Source organism: Rhinolophus sinicus, chromosome 18 (genome assembly GCF_057876585.1).
Source record: "Rhinolophus sinicus isolate RSI-liver-muscle chromosome 18, RSI-T2T, whole genome shotgun sequence".
In the NCBI taxonomy this organism is placed as follows: domain Eukaryota; kingdom Metazoa; phylum Chordata; class Mammalia; order Chiroptera; family Rhinolophidae; genus Rhinolophus; species Rhinolophus sinicus.
Window position 1 is genome coordinate 108,291,378 of NC_142518.1, and position 5,740 is coordinate 108,297,117.

Sequence of the window (5,740 nt, forward strand, 5' to 3'; positions counted from 1 at the left end):
GTGAAACACACGCAGAGAGGGAAGTGGAAGCATTTTACAACCTGCAAAGGGCCCTGCAGGAGGTATTGTTGAAGATGCCAGGCTACTCCTCACACCTGTGTGGCCTTGGGGCCACGGCTGATCCGATGTGTCCTGTGTCAGACAGGACAAACTGATGCTCTCATGCTGGGGCGAAAGTGAGGGCGTGAGGGGAGGGGGAGCCCCTGCAAAACGCAGCCCCCCACCCCACCAGCACACTTCTGAGAAGGCAGAGATGGAACAGAACAAGAGAAAGACCATGTTCTTTCACCAAACGGGGGAGGGGACAATCCAGTGACCAATTTGGGTGATTAGCTACAAGAAGAGGGCCCTTTATTCCAGGCGTGTGTATGCCTTTTAATTTGCTCTTGTGGGCTCCTGAGGGGGCCCAGTAACCGTGCCATTTGTATTCTTTGCCAGCCTCGGAGGATATGGGCACACTCTGGGAGATGGCTCCAGGTGGTACGGAGTGCCACCTGCACTCCCAGTTTCCCGATTAACTGCTCTATACCCACCTCCACGGGGCGGGGGTGGGGAGGTGGCAGGCCCACTGGGTCTGCTCCAAGGCCCAGGTGGGCCTTCTCCTGGTCTGGAGGCAGCAGCAGCGAGGTCTGAGTTGATGGTGGCACTTTCCCACTTTTGTACTAAACAAAATAAAAATGTACTATTGGTGACAAAGGGACATGGTCCTCTTAAGCAATTAAAGGCACCGGAGTTACCAAGCAGGCCAATTAAGAGTGGGTGATTTGCATTACAAGAAGACCCTTTGCTTCATAAAAGGAGTTCTCACGGGGCTGCAATAGATGGCGCCTCAGGGGGGTTAAAGATTCAATTTACAAAACAGCCACTGACCCACCAGTCTTCAGCAGCACACTCCGCTGTGTAAAGCCAGCGCATCTGCACTGACTTTGGACCCTCCTCCCAGCCCCGAGATTTGTGGCCTGGCCGAAGGCGGGAGCAGCCTTTCTCCCAGCTCACAGGCACACACCCCTTCTTTGCTGCACCCTGGCAATTTCTCAAAAGCAGGACACGTGACTCCTCTCCAGGCTGGCCCAGCAAGTTGCGGGGCCTGTTTACTCTTTGAGAGGGTGAACCACCTCGATAGAACAGGGGAGGGTGGACAACAGTAATCTCCCAAGGCACTTCCAGCCTCACGATTCTGGGAGTTCCAGTCCTGGGCTGGCTGGGTGGCCCTGGTGGTGCCCTTGACCTGTGAAGAGGGACAAGGACGTGGTCCAGGATAATGCACAGAATAATGGCAGGGGGAAATGAAATATGTTTGTGAAAGTACTTTAGAAATGATATGTTTCACAGATGCTGGAGATGCAGATGGAGGCGGGGTGGCCTGCGTTCCTGGAAAAGGGGCATGTGAGAAGTCACCCGCCCCACCGCCTCAGCACTCAGATGGTGTAAAACCCGCTCGGTGGGCGCATGTGTGCCAAGTGCTGATGCATGCCAGGGTCCAGCTTGGCAAGCTCTAGGATATTTCCATTCCAGTCAATGGTCAGTGGAAGTCAACTCCTTCCATGCACTGGGAACTTTAGAGAAAAGCAGAGTCCCAAAACGCAAAGTTTGTGTTTCAGAGACGTTAACTGAATCTTAGTTTGGAATATAGTGGAAGCTTAAGGAAATGACTTGGAAGTGCCTGTTCGAGATAGAGCCTTGAAATTGGAACTGATTTTTCGAATTGGCCCAAGCTCTGGAACTTGCTGGGGTTTCTCAAGAGGCGGGTGGAAGTTGGCAGATGAGGTGAGAGCAGCCACCATGTAACTTTGTGGTGCTGGTGGCCAGAGGTCCCAAAATGTGTCTCCCCAACTCCTGCCATTGCTCAAATTGAGAAGCAGTTTCTGCCCACCCCCCGTCTTGTAGACACCTTAAGGATTCAAAGTGTTGTTTTGTTTTTTTTTTTAAGATTTTATTGGGGAAGGGGAACAGGACTTTATTGGGGAACACTGTGTACTTCCAGGACTTTTTTTCCCAAGTCAAGTTGTTGTCCTTTCAATCTTATTTGTGGATGGTGCCGTTCAGCTTCAAGTTGTTATCCTTTCAGTCTTAGTTGTGGAGGGCACAGCTCAGCTCCAGGTCTAGTTGCCATTGCTAGTTGCAGGGGGCACAGCCCACCATCTCTTGCAGGAGTCGAACCGGCAACCCTGTGGTTGAGAGGACGCACTCCAACCAACTGAGCCATCTGGGAGCTCAGCGGCAGCTCAGCTCAAGGTGCCGTGTTCAATCTTAGTTGCAGGGGGCACAGCCCACCATCCCTTGTGGGAGTCAAGGAATCGAACTGGCAACCTTGTGGTTGAGAGGACGCGCTCCAACCAACTGAGCCAACCAACTGAGCCATCTGGGAGGCAGCTCAGCTCAAGGTGCCATGTTTAATGTTAGTTGCAGGGGGCGGAGCCCACCATCCCTTGCGGGACTCGAGGAGTTGAACAGGCAACCTGTGGTTGAGAGCCCACTGGCCCATGTGGGAATTGAACCGGCAGCCTTCGGCATTAGGAGCATGGAGCTCCAACTGCCTGAACCACTGTGCTGGCCCCCAAAGTGGTTTTTAAAAGTTCTGCAATCCAACCCTCGACCAGAGAGTTGTTTTCAGAGCTAGGAAGTTTGAGGGACTTAAAATGAAGCTGGGGAAAAGGCAATAGAGCAAGAGCTAGTACAGACAGAGGCTCCAAGGAAGGGAGATGGGGAGGGACTTGGGAAGAATATCGAACTCACTCCTTCCCATTCTGGCCTGCTCTGGAGGTCACACCAGAAGGAAGAATCCCCTGAAAGTCCCAAAGGTCTCCTTTCTTCTAGGAGAATGGCTGATTTTCACCCCTACTGGAGGGTGAGTGCTGTGTCAAACTCCCCTCCTGGACTGTCCTTACCTCAGTGCCGCATGAACCTGGAGTCAGACAGAGGCCACCTGAGGTCAGCAGGTGCAACTAGGAATCAATGAAGGAGGTGGTGACAGAATCCAGAAGTCACTGGTGCAGTCTTAATCAGCAAGATTGTCATCCAGTCAGCAATGGACTAACTGTCCCAGCCCTTCGGGCCAAAGACAGGCCTTGGCCTCCATGCTTCTAGTCCCTTCCTTGAAGCGTTCGGATAAATCAAGTGACGAGCCTTAAGCAAGGGACTTCGAGCTGGTGGCTCCCGGCAGCTTCCTGCTCCTGAACCATCATCATCTTCTCCTGAAGTCTTCCCATCCTCCCCGCACATGCATGCAGGCCCTGGGGAGACTTTGTCAAGAGTAGAGGGGGGCTTCTATCCCTGTCTGGGTGATGAGAAAGCTGCCTTCTGTCCCAGCTTTGCCACTAGCCACCTGTATGGGTTTCCTGTGGTTGCTGTAACAATTGACCACCAATTTAGTGGCTTAAAACAGTGTACATTTACTGTCTTATAGTTCCAGAGGGCACAAGCCACTTTCACTTGGCTGAAGTTAAGGGGTCAGCAGGGCTATTGCTGTTGTAGGCTCTGAGGGGAGAATCCATATCCTTGCGCTTTCCAGCTTCTAATGGTGCCTACATTCCTTGGCTTGTGGCTTCCTCCTCCATCTTCGAAGTGCATCACTCCAATCTCTCCTTCCGCCATCACACTGCCTTGTTCTCTACTTTTTCTCCCTCTTATAAGGCCCTTGTGATGGCATTTAGGGCCCATCAAAAAACCCAGGACCATCCCTCCTTATCAAGGTATTAATTAATCACATCTGCAAAGTCCCTTTTGCCGTATAACAGTCACAGGTTCCAGGGACTAGGACGTGGATACCTTTCGCGGCCAGTATTCAGCCTCCCACCCCATGTACAGGTTTTTGGGCAATTAAGTCACTGCACTTCTCTGACCCTCAGTTTCCTCATTTTACCAATGGGATGAGGATTCTGCCCTGCTGACCTCATGGGCTTAATGGGAGGTTCCAGGGAGACGATGGATGTCACGGCATTTTGTAAGCTGTTGAGTGAAGCCTGCCAGCACTGAGACTGGTTCTTGTCGCCCTTCCTATGGAGCTCCAGTCCCCTCAGTTCAGTCACCCATGGCCCAGGGACTCTGCCTCCATGGCCTTCTCTGGTATGTCTTGATAAATGCTTTCCAAGCTGAACTTGCCCCTAAGCCGACTAGCTCCTCCCACCCTGTCCCAATGAGTGACAGTGGAGAGTACAAGGTCCCTGGGTGAGTGGCAGCCATTTGGCTTGGATTTCAGGCACTAGCCAGAGATCATCTCAATTGGCCAAAATTTCCCTACCCGCTCTGCTGTGTAGTGGTTCCAGGGAGATCCACGTATATATACAGAGGATCATGAGTATGAGGCCCTCAGCACAGTGGCACAGGAAATGGCACATAGTCATTGTTCTCTGAGTAGCCATTACAGCATTCTGTGCTTGTCACCCCTTCGCTGCCCGTACAACCATCCTTTACTTCTTCCTCTACAAGATACCATAAGATCGTGGCCAGCAGCCTTGGCGTTGGTGCCATTCTGGCCCTCTGCCAGTTGTTATCCACAGTCATTTTGATGAATCAGGCCCTATCGTCGTCCTCAGCTGGCCAGCCTACCTTGGGCCAGGTCACAGTTTTTATCCAGAAGCTGAAAGGTGGTAGGCAAGGTACAGCAAAGCTCCGAATGGAAAGATTGGCAAAGCTACCTCAGTGCACGACCACAGCTGGCTCCCAGGGCTTGGCAGAGACCATGAAGATTACCAGCAAAGCTTTCAAAGGGAACCAGTTGTCTCTCTACCCAAACCCAGGAAAGTCACATCGGTTACTACCTTTGGTGGGGAGAGGCTTCAGCTAAGCTTGTGAGAAACTGGGAACACAAAGGCCCTTTCTGGTTATGGCCTTCCCTCCTCCTCATCATGGCAGTGTGGAGACAGGATCCACAGAGAACAGGGGAGCGGGGAGAAATGTCGGTGTGGACAGGACCTGGCTATTATTCCCCAAGACAGCCTGGGGCCACACAGCCGTGTTGGCTGAAGCATTATCAGCTTACTTTCCTTGCGCAGGCGTTCTGAATGCAACCCCACTCTAGAGCAGCCCCACCGTTTCTAAGGCCCATTCCACATGACGTTGATGTCTGCATTAGGCATTCCCTTCCTCAGACAGGAAACTGAGTATACCTTTTCTGTATTTGTTTGCTTGTTTCTATTGGTTGTTTTCTTCCTCTGTGAACTGTGTAAGGCAACTTGGCACTAGTGACAGACCCTGAGTTGGTAGGTGGACGGACCGAGTCTTTTCTGTGGCCCAACCCCAATGCAAGGTAAAGATCCTGGAAATAAAACTATTCACTGCTTTCAGGATTTGGGGGTGGGGAATCTTCCCCCTCCCGGGAAAAGCTCAAGCATCAATTTATAGCCAGCTTTTGGGGAGCAGCATACCTGGTCCTGGACTGGATCTCTAGTGGGGAGTGCAGTGTTCAGTAACAGAGTAACGTGGGGACACAATTCCAGTGATTCTAGAGCAGTGCTTCACACAGTGTGGTCCAAGGCCCATGAGGGTCCCTGAGGACATTTCTGGGACCCACAAGATCAAAAGTCTTCTCACAGTAATACCAAGATACGTTTGTCTTTTCTACTTTCTTTTCTCTCACCATTGCACAGTGATTTTTTGCTGGAGACAACACAACATGTGACATTACTACAGATTGAATGCAGAAGCAGATACAAGAATCCAGCTGTCTTCTATTAAGCCTGACATTAGAGAGATTTGCAGAAATGTAAAAACAATGTCAGTCTTCTCACTGATCATTTGT